The following is an 18,030-nucleotide window of genomic DNA, read 5'->3' on the forward strand; positions in this document are numbered from 1 at the left end:
ACAGGCATGTGCGACTGTTCTGCCCTGACACGGTGCTGAGACGAGTCTTCAGGACAACAAGGGCAACACCGCTCACCGTTATGCGGCCTTTGAGGGGAATGTGTCAATACAGAAGCTGCTTTTTTTTTTTTAATTTTTTTATTTATTTATGATAGTCACAGAGAGAGAGAGAGAGGCAGATAGGCAGAGGGAGAAGCAGGCTCCATGCACCGGGAGCCCGATGTGGGACTCGATCCCGGGTCTCCAGGATCGCGCCCTGGGCCAAAGGCAGGCGCCAAACTGCTGCGCCACCCAGGGATCCCAGAGAAGCTGCTTTTATACAAAGGAAATACAGAGGCCAAAAACAAGGTACATATCAACCTGTTTTTTTTTTACAAGTAGTTGAGATTATAAATTATATATATATGTATATAGATTCAAAAGATTTTATATATATATATATATGTATGTATTTATGAACATATCGACACCGAATTTGATACATCAGGTTCTGTCATCATGGAAACAACTCCAAAACCACGGCAGGGGCAGGGAAAGAGAAAAGTAATGCATATAGAAAGGCAACATTCTGTCCACTAGCCGCCCTTCCACCCCAGAAGGAAAATCTTCCCATTCGTGCCTGGCAGTACACGGTTTGTTTAGGGCCCACAAAGGTTTGAAGATCTAGCAGGGAGTGTGGTGATGATGATGGCCGAATGTTGTGCAGGGGCTTAGGAAGTGGATGTTTCCGGGGATGAGTAGGAGACCGTGACCCAGAGGAGTAGAGTAGCTTGGGTGAGTGTAAAAGGGAGGTGAAACTTGTGGCATGTTTCCTTTGAATTCCCAGAATTTACTTTGTGCTTCTTGGTGTAGTCCTGACAGGGTGTACAATGGAAAGAACAGGCATGTGCGACGATTCTGCCCTGACACAGTGCTGATCCAAATGTTATGGACAAGAGCCACACCGCTCTACATTATGCGTCCTTTGAGGAGAATGTCTCAATAGAGAAGCTGTTTTTTACACAAAGCAAATAGAGATGCAAAAAACAAGGTACGTATCAACTTTTCGTTTACAAAGGAGTTGACATTATAAATATATATATAGCGGCAAAAGGTTTTATTCTATATATATACATATATATGAAAATATCGACACTGAGTTTTATACATCAGGTATTGTCATCATGGAACAACTCCAAAACCAAGGCAGGGGTAGGGAAGGAAAATGTAATGCATATAGACAGGGAACATTCTGTGCGCTAGCCGCCCTTCCACCCCAGAAAGAAAATCTTCCCATTCGTGCTTGGGAGTACACGGTTTGTTCAGGGCCCACAAAGGATTGAAGGCCTAGGGGGGAGTGTGGTGATGATGATGGTCGAATGCTGTGCAGGGTCTTAGGAAATGGATGCTTCTGGGGATGAGTAGGAGACCGTGACCCAGTGGAGTAGAGTAGCTTGGGTGAGTGTAAAAGGGAGGTGAAACTTGTGGCATGTTTCCTTTAAATTCCCAGAATTTGCATTCTGTTTCTTGGTGTAGTGCTGCCAGGCTATACAATGGAAAGAACAGACCTGTGCAACTCTTCTGCCCCGACACGGTGCTGAGAAAAGTCTTAAGGACAACAAGGGCAACACCTCTCACCGTTATGCGGCCTTTGAGGAGAATGTGTCAATAGAGAGCTGTTTTTATACAAAGGAGATACAGAGGCAAAAAAAAAGGTACATATCAACTTTTTTTCTACAAAGTAGTTGACATTATAAATATATATATACATATAGCTTCAAAAGGTTTTATTCTATATATATGTACGTATATATGAACAGATCGACACCGACTTTTATACATCAGGTCCTGTCATCATGGAAACAACTCCAAAACCAAGGCAGGGGGAGGGAAAGAGAAAAGTAATACATATAGAAAGGCTACATTCTGTCTGCCAGACGTCCTTCCACACCAGAAAGAAAATGTTCCCTTTCGTGCCTGGGAGTAGATGGTGCGCTCAGGGCCCACAAAGGATTGAAGGCCTAGAGGGGAGTGTGGATGATGATGGCCGAATGCTGTGCAGTGGCTTAGGAAATGGATGCTTCTGGGGATGAGTAGGAGACCGTGACCCAGAGGAGTTAGAGTAGCTTGGGTGAGTGTAAATGGGACGAGACAGCATCAGGTTGTAATAGGCCGTGGGCGCTCTAGGCCCTAAGGTTTAGAAGATGAGAGCAAGGGTATCAGGTCATGACATCCTACAGGGGGTATGTACTTGTGCTGGTAGCCACTCTGTCAGCCACGTACCAAGGTGAGGTCTCTCATTCCCAAGAGTAGCTCCTGCTCAGCCTATGTAGTTCTTCAGTGCGGTGGTAGGTGTTCGTGGTGAGTTGGTGATGACCACACTTGTCAGTGTCCCGTGCTTTGTTTGACATTCATTACCTTCAGCGCTGCCCTTGCAGAAACACTGTTGTGTGCCATAGATAGGGTCGATTTTTCTTATTCTGAAGGTCAAGCATTTTCTAAATGAAAATATTTTAAAATAATTGTCTAAGCTTTTGCTTTAAATAACTTTATATTTTTGAAGATTTTATTTATTTGAGAGAAAGATAGCATGAGAGAGAGCAAACATGAGTACGGGCAGGAAGGCTGAGGGGTAGGAGAAGAAGAGGCCTTCCCACTGAGCCAGGTGGCCTGATGCACGGGGCTTGATGTCATGACCATGACCAGAGGAGATGCTTGACCCACTTAGCCACCCAGGCTCACCATAATACTTCATCCTTCCTTCCTTCTATTTTTTTTGTTTTTTTTTTTTTTTAGATTATTTATTTTTTTTTTTTCAGCTCACACTCAGGGGTTTTTTATTTATTTTATGTTTTTGGGTTTCCTTTTTAAAAATTTTTTTGGTTGGAGTTCAGTTTGCAACATATAGCACAGCACCCAGTGCTCATCCCGTCAAGTGCCCCTTATTGGTGCCTGTCACTCAGTCGCCCCACCTCCCTTCCCACCACCCCTTGTTTGGTTCCCAGAGTTAGGAGTCTGTCATGTTTTGTCACCCTCACTGATATTTCCCACTCGTTTTCTGTTTTCCCCTTTATTCCCTTTCACTTTTTTATATTCCCCAAATGAATGAGACCATATAATGTTTGTCGTCCTCCTATTGACTTACTTCACTCAGCATAATACCCTCCAGTTCCATCCATGTTGAAGCAGATGGTGGGTTTTTTTTTTGTTTGTTTGTTTGTTTGTTTGTTTGTTTGTTTCTAATTGCTGAGTAATTTGTGGTATATGTACACAATGGAATATTACTCAGCCATGAGATTTTATTTATTTTAGAAGAAGTGAGTGAGCATGTGCAAGCAGGGGGTGGTGTGGGGGCAGAGGGAAAGAAAGAGGGTGAGGATCTGAAGTAAACTTTGCGCTGAGCCTGTCTCAGGGCTGGGTCTTATGACTGTGATCATCACTTTATATGAGACCAAGAGTCAGATGCTCAACGGACTGATGAGCCACTCAGTTGCCCCTAAATAATGATACCTCTAAAGAAGCATTAGAGAATGCCGCTTTCTTTTATGTGTTTATGGCAAATAATTATGAGAACACAGAATGTGTTCTGAAACTTTATTTTCAAAATATTTTCTCACCCAGTTTATTATTTAGTGTCAAACAACAGAGGAAAGCAAAATTTGCCTATAAATAGGCTTTGTCTTAAAACACAAAACAAATGTATTTTACAATATAAAATCTCGCTGCTGTTGAGAAGTTCCTATTTGATCAAAAAGTGATTTATTTACACAAAACAAAAAAATTTACAGAAAACAAAAACATATCAGAATTTATGATAAAGTGGCATTTTAAGCTAGGTGAGAAAAGATGGATTATTTAGAAGAAGGAAATAACTATTTTTTTAAACAGTTCTTAAATGTTGGGACGCCTGTGTGGCTTAGTTGCATTAGCCTCTGTTTATTTTTATTTTTTTTGTGTTTGTTGATTTCAGCTCATATTCTTCCATCTGTCTCTGTCTCCCTCTTGCTCTCAGAAAAAAAAAAAATTCTTAAATGTTGCACCACACTGCAAACTAAATCTTGGATTGATTAAAGATTAAATTGGGGAATAACCGCAAAAGATAAAAATAAAGAAAATGTAAGGCTGGGCCAAATGGGCGAATTATGAGGCATGCAGAAACGCGTTTTCATTTCATCTAGGGAATATGAATTGTTCTCCCCTTGTGAGCTTGCGCTTGATGATACACATTGCCACGTCTGACAATGAGAACAGTTTTCTGTTGGCTGCATCCGCTCCATTCCATGGAGACTGACAGGGGTCCCGAGGGATGTGGAAGAGGAATAAACTGAGGGAGAGCATTCGTTAGGGAAGTATTCTGGGGGAACGTGCTTTCATGCACTCTGGCCCTAGTCGTAATAAATACTACTTTTTTTTTCCTTAAGATTTCATTTATTTATTTATTTTTTTTTTTAAATTTTATTTATTTATTCATGAGAGGCACAGAGAGAGAGAGAGGCAGAGACACAGGCAGAGGGAGAAGCAGGCTCCACGCGGGGAGCCCGATGTGGGTCTCGATCCCGGGTCTCCAGGATCACGCCCCGGGCTGAAGGCGGCGCTAAACCGCTGAGCCACCCGGGCTGCCCCTCATTTATTTATTCATGAGAAACTCAGGGAGAGGGAGAGGCAGGCTCCCTGTGGGGAGTCCTGCGTGAGACTTGATCCCAAAATCCAGGATCAGGACTTGAGCTGAAAGCGGACACTCAACCACTGAGCCACTCAGGGACCCGGAAGACTGCTTTTCCACACCCCAGAGTCTTTCGCAAATGTCCCACAACACTCAGCCATCCCGCAATGTTTGAGGGGAAGCCAGCCCAGCTCAAGGGGATCGGAGATTTGAGAGGCTTGGGCCTCCTGGCACATGCGCTTTGGGCACTCTTGGCCATGGGCTCCTTGTGAGCAGGCGAGTGACGCCAGTTTCTGAGGTGCGCAGGCGCATTTGTGTTTAGCTGCATTGCTGGGGTACATTTGTTCTGCAGAGAGAGATTTTGAACCCCGGATCTCGGTCGCTGGGACATCGCCAGGAGGCTGGCTTGGCTTATCTGCAGCACTAAGTGTTGAGCTCTAGAGGTGGCGAAAACCTGTGTCTGTGAAGCCTGAAATCTTTGCGATGACGAAAATGTTTAGCTTTGGGGGTAAGAGGGGCGAGCTGCCCTTGGGCTTCAACATCAGCCCGCAGAGGGCCGGCTGGCGGCGCCTGAATAGTACCAAACTCGCCAACCCAGGGCCCCGGGAACCACATCCCAGAGATCTCAGATCCACAAAGCTGCCAGCAGAGGCAACGCAGTGTAAAGTGCAGGTGCCCCATATAATATCTTTACGTTGAAGTGACTCAATATATATTTAATGTATGAATGAGTGAACGTGAAAATTCATGGACCTATATATGCAAAAAGTACTCATTTTGTTTTATTTTTTAAAGAACGAATTTGTGAGACAGCAGGAGCAGGAGATGGGGGGGAGACAGGGAGGGAGAGAGGGGGTAAAAAAATCCTTTAAGCGGACTCTGTGCTGAGTGGGGAGCCCAATGCTAGGTTCAGTCCTGACAACCGTGAGATCATCACCTGAGCCAAAACCAAGACTTGGATGCTTAACCAACCAACTGAGCCACACTGATGCCTCATATATTTCATTTATGTTTTTGTTTTTCCTCTGATGTAGATTCTAATAGCTTATTGAAAATCCGGGATACAATCCGTTCATATGAAAGATTAAAAGAACTTGAAGAAAATGACTGTGAACAACTTACAAGAAAAATTTTTTAAATGGGATATAAGGTCAATGGATAACAAAAGAAGTTATCAGAAATAAAAGAAATCACAGAGCATCAAAAAAAGGAATGGGAACGAAAACTCAGCAGTTTGAGGTATAACATCTTGGTTTTAAGGAAATATTTCAACTATTTACTTTTGTTTGTTTGTTTTTAATAGACTCCACACTCAGCGTGGGGCTTGAACTCACAGCTGTGATCAAGAGTCACATGCTCTACCAACTGAGCCAGCCAGGAACCCCTTGAAATATTTACATTTATACTACAGATGTGAAGGAGAAGTTTTGTAATTGCTAATTTGCCTTCTGGGATTTTCTAGGGAGGAATGCTTCTTTGGAAATGTGAAGTATGAGATTCTTTGAAATGACACAGCGAGTTCTTAACAGTGAATACTTCTACTAATAATTCAATGTATATTCCAAGTCAGAATTTTAATGACCACATAGAAATCCATCATATAGAAACCTCTATATTATTTAACAATTTGAATGATGGTTGTTTTCCTTTTTTAAAAAATAAATTTATTTTTTATTGGTGTTCAATTTACCAACATACAGAATAACACCCAGTGCTCATCCCGTCAAGTGCCTCCCTCAGTGCCCGTCACCCATTCACCCCCACACCCCGCCCTCCTCCCCATCCACCACCCCTAGTTCGTTTCCCAGAGTTAGGAGTCTTCCATGTTCGGTCTCCCTTTCTGATATTTCCCACTTATTTTTTCTCCTTTCCCCTTTATTCCCTTTCATCATTATTTATATTCCCCAAATGAATGAGAACATATAATATTTGTCCTTCTCCGATTGACTTATTTCACTCAGCATAATACCCTCCAGTTCCATCCACGTTGAAGCAAATGGTGGGTATTTGTCATTTCTAATGGCTGAGTAATAATCCATTGTATACATAAACCACATCTTCTTTATCCATTCATCTTTCGATGGACACCGAGGCTCCTTTCACAGTTTGGCTATTGTGGACATTGCTGCTATAAACATTGGGGTGAAAGTGTCCCGGCATTTCATTGCATCTGTATCTTTAGGGTAAATCCCCAGCAGTGCAATTGCTGGGTTGTAGGGCAGGTCTACTTTAACTCTGAGGAACCTCCACACAGTTTTCCAGAGTGGCTGCACCAGTTCACATTTCCACCAACAGTGTAAGAGGGTTCCCTTTTCTCCACATCCTCTCCAACATTTGTGGTTTCCTGCATTGTTAATTTTCCTCATTCTCACTGGTGTGAGGTGGTATCTCATTGTGGTTTTGATTTGTATTTCCCTGATGGCAAGTGATGCAGAGCATTTTCTCATGTGCATGTTGGCCATGTCTGTGTCCTCCTCTGTGAGATTTCTGTTCATGTCTTTTGCCCATTTCATGATTGGATTATTTGTTTCTTTGGTGTGGAGTTTAATAAGTTCTTAATAGATCTTGGGAACTAGCCCTTTATCTGATACGTCATTTGCAAATATCTTCTCCCATTCTGTAGGTTGTCTTTTAGTTTTGTTGACTGTATCCTTTGCTGTGCAAAAGCTTCTTATCTTGATCAAGTCCCAATAGTTCACTTTTGCTTTTGTTTCTTTTGCGTTCATGGATGTATCTTGCAAGAAGTTACTGTGGCCGAGTTCAAAAAGGGTGTTGCCTGTGTTCTCCTCTAGGATTTTGATGGAATCTTGTCTCACATTTAGATCTTTCATCCATTTAGAGTTTATCTTTCTGTATGGTGCAAGAGAGTGGCCTAGTTTCATTCTTCTGCATGTGGATGTCCAATTTACCCAGCACCATTTATTGAAGAGACTGTCTTTCTTCCAATGGATAGTCTTTCCTCCTTTATTGAATATTAGTTGACCATAAATTCAGGGTCCACTTCTGGGTTCTCTATTCTGTTCCATTGATCTATGTGTCTGTTTTTGTGCCAGTCCCACACTGCCTTGATGACCACAGCTTTGTAGTACAACCTGAAATCTGGCATTGTGATGCCCCCAGCTATGGTTTTCTTTTTTAAAATTCCCCTGGCTATTCGGGGTCTTTTCTGATTCCACACAAATCATAAAATAATTTTTTCTAACTCTCTGAATAAAGTCCATGGTATTTTGATCGGGATTGCATTAAAAGTGTAAATTGCCCTGGGTACCATTGACATTTTCACAATATTAATTCTGCCAATCCATGAGCATGGAATATTTTTCCATCTCTTTGTGTCTTCCTCAATTTCTTTCAGAAGGGTTCTATAGTTTTTAGGGTATAGATCCTTTACCTCTTTGGTTAGGTTTATTCCTAGGTATCTTAGGCTTTTGGGTGCAATTGTAAATGGGATTGACTCCTTAATTTCTCTTTCTTCAGTCTCATTTGTAGTGTATAGAAATGCCATTGATTTCTGGGCATTGATTTTGTATCCTGCTACGCTACTAAATTGCTGTATGAGTTCTAGCAATCTTGGGGTGGAGGCTTTTGGGTTTTCTATGTAGAGTATCATGTCATCGGCGAAGAGGGAGAGTTTGACTTCTTCCTTGCCAATTTGAATGCCTTTAATGTCTTTTTGTTGTCTGATTGCTGAGGCTAGGACTTCCAGTACTATTTTGAATAGCAGTGGTGAGAGTGGACATCCCTGTCTTGTTCCTGATCTTAGGGGAAAGGCTCCCAGTGCTTCCCCATTGAGAATGATATTTGCTGTGGGCTTTTCGTAGATGGCATTTAAGATGTTGAGGAATGTCCCTCTATCCCTACACTCTGAAGAGTTGTGATCAGGAATGGATGCTGTATTTTGTCAAATGCTTTCTCTGCACCTAATGAGAGCATCACATGGTTCTTGGCTTTTCTCTTGCTGATATGATGAGTCACACTGATTGTTTTACGAGTGTTGAACCAGCCTTGTGTCCAGGGATAAATGCTACTTGGTCATGGTGAATAATTTTCTTAATGTATTGTTGGATCCTATTGGCTAGTATCTTGTTGAGAATTTTTGCATCCATGTCCATCAGGGATATTGATCTGTAATTCTTTGGTGGGGTCTTTGTCTGGTTTTGGAATTAAGGTGATGCTGGCCTCATAGAACGAATTTGGAAGTGCTCCATCTCTTTCTTTCCAAACAGCTTTAATAGAATAGGTATGGTTTCTTCTTTAAACGTTTGATAGAATTCTGCAGGGAACCCATCTGGCCCTGGACTTTTGTGTTTTGGGAGGTTTATGATGACTGCTTCAATTTCCTCCCTGGTTATTGGCCTCTTCAGGTTTTCTATTTCTTCCTGTTCCAGGTTTGGTAGTTTGTGGCTTTCCAGGAATGCGTCCATTTCTTCTAGATTGCCTAGTTTATTGGCGTATAGCTGTTCATAATATGTTTTTAAAATCGTTTGTATTTCCTTGGTGTTGGTAGTGATCTCTCCTTTCTCATTCATGATTTTATTAATTTGAGTCTTCTCTTCTCTTTTGAAGAAGGCTGGCTAATGGTTTATCTATCTTATTAATTCTTTCAAAGAACCAACTCCTGGTTCTGTTGATCTGTTCCACAGTTTTTCTGGTCTTGATTTTGTTGAGTTCTGCTCGAATCTTTATGAACTCTCTTCTGCTGGGTGTAGGATCTATTTGCTGTTTTCTCTCTCGCTCCTTTATGTGTAAGGTTAGCTTTTGTATTTGAGTTCTTTCCAGTTTTGAATGGATGCTTGTATTGCGATGTATTTTCCCCTTAGGACTGCTTTTGCTGCATCCCAAATATTCTGAACGGTTGTATCTTCATTCTCATTAGTTTCCATGAATCTTTTTAATTCTTCCTTAGTTTCCTGGTTGACCCTTTCATCTTTTAGCAGGATGGTCCTTAACCTCCACGTGTTTGAGGTCCTTCCAAACTTCTTGTTGTGATTTAGTTCTAATTTCAAGGCATTATGCTCTGAGAATATGCAGGGGACGATCCCAATCTTTTGACATAGGTCCAGACCCGATTTGTGACCCAGTATGTGGTCTATTCTGGAGAAAGTTCCATGTAGACTTGAGAAGAATGTTATTCAGTTGAGTTTGGATGTAAAGTTCTGTAGATATCTGTGAAATCCATCTGGTCCAGTGTGTCATTTAAAGCTCTTGTTTCTTTGGAGATGTGCTTAGAAGACCTATCGAGTATAGAAAGAGCTAGATTGAAGTCACCAAGTATAAGTGTATTATTATCTAAGTATTTCTTCACTTTGGTTATTAATTGATTTAAATATTTGGCAGCTCCCACATTCGGGGCATATATATTGAGGATTGTTAAGTCCTCTTGTTGGATAGATCCTTTAAGTATGAGATAGTGTCCCTCTTCATCTCTCACTACAGTCTTCGGGGTAAATTTTAGTTTATCTGATATAAGAATGGCTACCCCTTTCTTTTGAAGACCATTTGAATGGTAAATGGTTCTCCAACCTTTTATTTTCAGGCTGTAGGTGTCCTTCTGTCTAAAATGAGTCTCTTGTAGACAGCAAATAGATGGGTCCTGCTTTTTTATCCAGTCTGACACCCTGTGCCTTTTGATGGGGTCATTTAGCCCGTTCACGTTCAGAGTTACTATTGAAAGGTATGAGTTTAGTGGCATCATGATATCTATTCAGTCCTTGTTTTTGTGGATTGTTCCACTGAACTTCTTAAAGGGCAATTTTAAGAGTTCCCCTTAAAATTTCTTGCAGAGCTGGTTTGGAGGTCACATATTCTTTCAGTTCCTGCCTGTCTTGGAAGCTCTTTATCTCTCCTTCCATTCTGAATGAGAGCCTTGCTGGATAAAGTATTCTTGGCTGCATGTTCTTCTCATTTAGGACCCTGAATATATCCTTCCAGCCCTTTTTGGCCTGCCAGGTCTCGTGGAGAGGTCTGCTGTTACCCTAATACTCCTCCTCATAAAAGTCAGGTATTTCTTGTCTCTTGCTGCTTTAAGGATCTTCTCTTTATCTTTGGAATTTGCAAGCTTCACTATTAAATGTTGTGGTGTTGAACGGTTTTTATTGATCTTAGGGGGGAGATCTCTCCATTTCCTGCATCTGAATGCCTGTTTCCCTTCCCAGATTAGGAAAGTTTTCAGGTATGATTTGTTCAAATACATATTCTGGCCCTCTGTCCCTTCGGCGCCCTCGGGAACCCCAATTAAACGTAGGTTTTTCTTCCTCAGGCTGTCGTTTATTTCCCTTAATCTATCTTCATGGTCTTTTAATTGTTTGTCTCTTTTTTCCTGTTTCCCTCTTTGCCATCAACTTGTCTTCTATGTCACTCACTTGTTCTTCCACTTCGTTAACCCTCGTCATTAGGACTTCTAGTTTGGATTGCATCTCATTCAATTGATTTTTAATTTCTGCCTGATTAGCTCTAAATTCTGCAGTCATGAAGTCTCTTGAGTCCTTTATGCTTTTTTCTAGAGCCACCAGTAGCTGTATAATAGTGCTTCTGAATTGGCTTTCTGACAGTGAATTGTAATCCAGATTTTGTAACTCTGTGGGAGAGAGGACTGTTTCTGATTCTTTCTTTTGAGGTGAGGTTTTCCTTCTAGTCATTTTGCTCAGTGCAGAGTGGCCAGAAACAAGTTCTATTTGGAAAAGGAGAAAAAGAGAGGAGAGAAGGAAGGAAAGAAAAGAGACAAAAAAGGAAGAAAAAAAAAAAAAGAATAAAAAGAAATAAAAAGAAAGGAAAAAAAGGGGTGGGAGAAGCAAACAAAAGGAAAAAAAAAAACTACGGGGGAGTATCTTCTGATTCTGTATACTTTAAGTTCCTTGACTTCCCTTTGGAACTTGTCCGTCTACTTGGTCTTCTGGGGGAGGGGCCTGTTGTGATTTTCAGGTGTTAGCACTTGGGGGAGCTGCTGTGCCCCTGCCTGGTGCAGGGCTCAGTGGGGGTTGTTTACCCCGTGAGGCCCCAGGAGGAACAACCGTAGTGGCCGGGCCAGCTCTGGAGCCCTGGAGTCAGCTCCCATAGTAACTCCCGGAGCTCTCCGTCAGCAGGGCCTGGAGGCTCCGGGGCGGGCCGCTGATCTGCTCAGCTCGGGGCAGGAGCGTCCTTGCTGTCCTGGGCCCTCCCAGCCTCTGTCTGTCCCGGCGGGAGGCCGGATCCTGGGCTGTGTCCCGGCGCCCAGTCCTCCCGGCCTACGCTGTTGGATTCGGGCTCCCCGTGGCCCAGCCCCCTCCGCGGCGCCGTCGCCTGAGCCCCACCGAGGTGTTTCCGGAGCCGCGCAGACCCCTCCGCACAGAGCCTCTTCCTCTGCCCGAGCCCCTCCGAGCTACTCCCCGTCCCGCCGTGCGCGCTGCAGCCCTTAGGGAGCTCGGCGCACTCTCCCGGGGCGCAGGTGTCTGTTAGTGTCCCCGGGAGCCTGAGGGCATCCCCGCCCTCCTGGGTCCTGCTCCAACTCCCCGCGAGCCCCTTTCCGCCCGGGAAGGTCGGTGCAGCTCCTGCTCCTCCGGGACGGGGCTCTCCTGTCCTGGGGACACTCGCCCCGGCTTCAGCCCGGCTCCTCGCGGGGCCCCTCCCCGTTGGAGGCCTTTTGTTTATTTTTTTCCCCGTCTTCCTACCTTGATTAGAAGCGCGAACTCTTCTCGCTGTAGCATTCCAGGTGTTCTCTCTTTAAAATCTTAGGCCGAATTCGTAGATTTTCAGGATGATTTGAAGGTTATCTATGTATTGTGGTGGGGACAGGTGATTTGGGGACCCTACTCTTCCGCCATCTTGCCCCTCCTCCGTTTTCCATTTTTCTATATTTCAATTAATGCTATAAGGAATGCCTTTTATTTTGTTTCTACATTTTTGATTACCTGGAATAAATTCTTTAAAATAGTATTGTTGGGTAAAAGTATAAAAATTTTTAGCGAAGTCTCTGATCCATATTTTTAAATTGTTCACAGGAAAGTTTATATTAATTTACATGCCCACGAACAGTGTGTAAAATGGTCGATTTTTCTCTAGACAGAATTTTTTTTTTTAATTTTTATTTATTTATGATAGTCACACAGAGAGAGAGAGAGGCAGAGACACAGGCAGAGGGAGAAGCAGGCTCCATGCACCGGGAGCCCGACGTGGGATTCGATCCCGGGTCTCCAGGATCGCGCCCTGGGCCAAAGGCAGGCGCCAAACCACTGTGCCACCCAGGGATCCCCAGAAAATTTTTTTTAACTTCGGTTTTATCTTAGCATATGTAGGGATTAAAAAGCAAAAAGGAAAATGATTAATGGTTAAGCTTTTCCAACATTTCTCTCCTATTTAAAGAAAATTAATTCAAAAATCTATGCTGAAAGCACATATTACTTTTTATTCTTTACTTAATATGGATCCTGTGTTCTAAGAGAAGTTTTCAAATGATGTAAAATGTATAATAATCAGCAAGGTTGAGAATATTGGAGAAGAAACATAAAAAGTATGGGGCAATAGATATTAGACTCCCTAGTCTAGTGCTGGATCACAGTCATCTGCTGATGCCGTCTTACACTGCAGATCATTTTTAGAGGTACCTGTGACATTTTGTCAAGTAAAAATCTTTCTAGTGAATTTATAAACTTGTTGATAAATAGCAACTTCTTTTTAATTAGTAACTCAGTGATCTGTCCTAATTGAAGAATACTTACGACTATGTGGGGAAATGGTAATTTTCAACTCTAACTTCCCCAAATAATTTCAGAATTCCTTTCCTTCCATCATTTACCAGAGTTATTACTGACTAAACCTTACTAAGTGACATAATGCTTTCTCATTGCCTCTTTTCAACTATATTTGGGAGAGATTGAAGTGAGAAATTAACAACCGAAGCCCTAGAAAGGAAAAAAAAATTGACAATAGAAAAATTTCATTTGGATAATGAAACATATGTGGAACCAGATTATAAAATAAGCTTTTTATTGCTAACAAAACAAATTTTAAAATGAACACATGCATTTGCAGATTGACCTTAAAACAAGAACAAGAAAAAAGAAAAAGTGCTGATACGTTATATGAAAAGGGTAGGGAGCAATTAACAAGTAAAGAGCAATATAGTAAAGAAGTTGAAATGAAACAACTTGAACTTAATCTTAGAACACTAGACCTGAAGTTGAAGAGTGTAAAAGTTTATTTGAAGCAGGTAAATTTTGGACAAAAATTGTGTATTTCCATATTATTTATAATGTCCCTTTGGCTTAATCCATTATTAGATTTAAAATAGATTAAACATTTAATTTTATCCTAATAGGAATATCCGAGGAACTATGATATTTATAGCTACAGTTACTACCTTTTTGGAATTCTTGGCTTCTCATATATGTTCTATGTATATTTTCTGAACAAAGGGATAGAAGGTAAATTGAGATAAATGTGAATATTGGTTTTCTTTCTTTTTTTTTTTTTTTAAGAATTTATATATATTTTTAGACAGAGCATGGGCAGGGTAAAGAAGTAGAGTGAGAGGGAGGGAAAGGAATCTCCAGCAGACTCTGGTCTGAGCACAGAGCCTCACTTGGGGCTGAATCTCACAACCCTGAGATCATGAGATCATGAGATCATGACCTGAGCCAAAAAAAGAGTTGGACCTGAGCCCCCAGGTGCCACAGTTTGGGATTTTTTAATGTTAAAATAGAGGCTAGATGATGAAACAGGTTAAAAGTTGTATAAAGAAATTTTTTTTTCTTCTCAGTACTGTCTACTTGTATTTTTACTCTATGACAAATTTAGCTGTCATTTAAATGAAAATTTGAGTTATTCATGCAGGATGAATGAAAATCCTTATTTTAGGGATCCCTGGGTGACGCAACAGTTTGGCGCCTGCCTTTGGCCCAGGGCGCGATCCTGGAGACCCGGGATCAAATCCCATGTCGGGCTCCCGGTGCATGGAGCCTGCTTCTCCCTCTGCCTGAGTCTCTGCCTCTCTCTCTCTCTCTCTGTGACTATCATAAATAAATAAAAATTAAAAAAAAAAAAAGAAAATCCTTATTTTAAAAAAAGTCTACTTTTGAACAGTTTTTTAACTTCTCTTAAGGCTTCTGACCTTTTTTTTTTTTTTTTTTAAATGATATGATCCAAAATCCTAATGAAAATGTCTCTCTAGGTTATAGAAGAGCAAAATGAAGTTCAGAGGCAACTTTCTCAAGAACCAAATGCCAGAACATTACAAGATGGAATTCTGAACAATCAACATTGCAAATGGAAGGAGATAGAAATGTCTCCTACTGTCTACGGCCATACCACCCTGAACGCGCCCGATCTCGTCTGATCTCGGAAGCTAAGCAGGGTCGGGCCTGGTTAGTACTTGGATGGGAGAAATGTCTCCTACTAAAATGAATTCTGAGGTATTTTCCCTAGTTATTTTGAATTACATGTGTGCATAAATTTTTATGTATGTATAATACATTTTTGGAATTATTTTCTTCATGTATGTATATATATTTTAAAAACCAACACTGTACGTCATGGAAAGTACAGAGGGTTTTAAAAGAATATATATATATATTCTTATATATGTAGGGGGGAGTGGCATTTTTGGCCCATTAGTTAATTTAAGTGCATTTGTCTGCAAGGGTCAAATAGTGACATCCATAATGTCCTTATCTAAAGAAGTTTTTATTATTTTGGAAAATAGTATGGAATTTATGAGCTTTCCATAAGCTCAAAACTCGTGCTACTAACAACATATGTTTTAGTTTTTGGCAATTACTTGACCACCTCTGTATTAATAGAGAGGTTAGTTTCACACTTCCACTGATAAACAGGAGGAAAAGTGTAGCCCATTCAGAGACCTTACTTCAGAGACCTTACTTCAGATGTTCCTCTCCTACTTTTGAGAAGAGTAACAATTTGCTCCAAATAGTATCCGATTTCATTACAAGGAGCTTTTGAAACAATCATATGCTGTAATATATACTTACTGATAATTTATTGATAAGTCTTTTGTTCTTAATAAAATAGCTCAGTGTATTTTCCCCTATTTTACATTTATTGCCATTTTAAATTTTTTTTTTTTTTTTTTTATTTATGATAGTCACAGAGAGAGAGAGGCAGAGACACAGGCAGAGGGAGAAGCAGGCCCCATGCACCGGGAGCCCGATGTGGGACTCGATCCCGGGTCTCCAGGACTGCGCCCTGGGCCAAAGGCAGGCGCCAAACCGCTGCGCCACCCAGGGATCCCCATTTATTGCCATTTTAAACATCTGAAGAGGAAATAAAATTTGTTGCAGCCAGATAATCTCATGATTTTTCTAGGAGCTACGTAAATTTTACCTGAGTTAGCATTGGTATTTTGAAATGTAAGGCTGCTGCTGCTTTTTGTTTTTCTTTGTAAGAAATTTTATGGATTCATTTGACAGGGAGAGCACAAGCAGGGGGAACGGAGGCAGAGGGAGAGGGAGAAGCAGGCTTTCTGTGGAGCAGGGAGCCTGACATGTGACTTGATCTCCGGACTCAGGGACCATGACCCAGCCAAAGGCAGAGGCTTAACTGACTGAGCCACCCAGCCACTCCTGAAATATAAGGCTTCTTTTGTATTTATGACTTGAAGCAGGCTTTCTGTGGAGCAGGGAGCCTGACATGTGACTTGATCTCCGGACTCAGGGACCATGACCCAGCCAAAGGCAGAGGCTTAACTGACTGAGCCACCCAGCCACTCCTGAAATATAAGGCTTCTTTTGTATTTATGACTCACACTAGAGAAGTAGTGCAGTTAGATGCCAGAACAGTAGTAGTGGAGTACCAAAGACCTGGGGAATGTCCTGCAGATCACTTATGTATTTTTAACCTCTCCATTCTGGAATGCTGGCAACTAAAAGAGATCATCAATATGTACAGAAGGGTTTGTAGTACCATGTCTAGATTTATTAGTTATCAGTAGATATAATAATTATAACTGACTATAGAAATGTTAGATAAGTAGAATATTATGGAATATTCTCAGGAAAAAAAGGTTAGGAAATTGAATCTGTCCAAATATATGCAGAGCTAAGGATTTTCCTGTGGACTACGTTAGATATCAAACTGTAAACTCAATTTTAGTGTAGTCAGATGTATTAGTCTTTTATTTCAGGCTTTCTGGGTTTGTTGTAAATCAGAGAAGGACCTTTCCAATTCTGAGATTCTTAGGATTTTGTCATGATTTTTCTTTCGTGCATTGTCTTCAATTAAATTTTTGAACTTTGGGGAATTTATGCTTGTATAAAAGTTTGAGGCTCGGATCCACCTTTATGTTTTTCCACTTAACTACAACCTATTCCTTGTGTAAACATAGATTATTCTTTAATTTCAGAGAAAATCATGATAATGTCATTTTATTGAGTTCCAGCTAAAAGACTCTTGTTTTACTTAGGTTTCTCCTACTCATGAAAAAGAAAAAGGTCTGTTACATAAAAACCACGTTGGGGGCACCTGGGTGGCTTAGCGGTTTAGCGCTGCCTTTGGCCCAGGGCCTGATCCTGGGGTCCCGGGATCGAGTCCCGCGTCGGGCTCCCTGCGTGGAGCCTGCTTCTCCCTCTGCCTGTGTCTCTGCCTCTCTGTCTCTCTGTGTGTGTCTCTCATGAATAAATAAGTAAAATCTAAAAAAAAAAAAAAAAAAACCACATGTTGCAAGATGAAATTGCCATGCTAAGACTGGAAACAGACACAATAAGGAATCAGAAGCACGAAAAGGAAAAGAAATATTGTGAAGACACTGAAATTGAAAAAGAAAAGAATGAGTCTTCAAAACGCCATAAAACTGAATGAGGTAACATTAACAAATACACTATTCCAATCTACTGGGCAGCTGAATGTTGTGACAACTGAGAATACCATGCTCAACTCTAAATTGCAGGATGAAAAGCTAAACAGAGAAAGACTGGAAGCAAAACTTCAATCATACCGAGCTAGACTGGCTATTGCTAGACAGGATCATGATCAAAGTCAGGCATGAGAAAGAAACCTTAGCACTTGATTTCCAGAGAGCAGAAGATGAGTGGTGTCATTTACAGGACAAAATGAACTTTGATGTTCTAACCTAAAAGATACCAATGAGGTGCTTTCTCAGCAACTTTCTGAAGCTGAAAGTAAATTCAATACCCTGGAAATTGAGCTCCAGTATACAAGAGATGCCCTCAGAGAAAAGACTTGGGCTTTAAAACATGTACAAAGAAACATAAAACAAACACAGCGTCAGAAAAAGGAAATTGAACAGAAATATCAAAATGAGCAAGGTAAAGTGAATAAATACATTGGAAAGCAGAAATCCATAAAAGAGAGATTATCTCAACTACAAAGTGAAAATATGTGGCTCTAAGAGCAACTAGATGATGCCTACAGCAGTGTGCAGTGTAAAGAAAGACTAGAAT

General features: G+C 41.2%; 1 long non-coding RNA gene across 1 annotated transcript; it reads right to left on the reverse strand.

Annotated features, from left to right (window-relative positions):
* Positions 1 to 6,580: 6,580 nt before the first annotated feature.
* LOC140633226 (uncharacterized) lies at positions 6,581 to 15,698 on the reverse strand. Its single transcript, XR_012030855.1, has 2 exons — positions 12,289 to 15,698; positions 6,581 to 11,312 (listed from the first exon to the last, which is right to left on the reverse strand). It is a non-coding gene; the product is annotated as an uncharacterized lncRNA (long non-coding RNA).
* Between the last annotated feature and the right edge of the window lie 2,332 nt (positions 15,699 to 18,030).

The sequence above is a fragment of the Canis lupus genome, chromosome 5 (assembly GCF_048164855.1).
Source record: "Canis lupus baileyi chromosome 5, mCanLup2.hap1, whole genome shotgun sequence".
Taxonomy (NCBI): domain Eukaryota; kingdom Metazoa; phylum Chordata; class Mammalia; order Carnivora; family Canidae; genus Canis; species Canis lupus.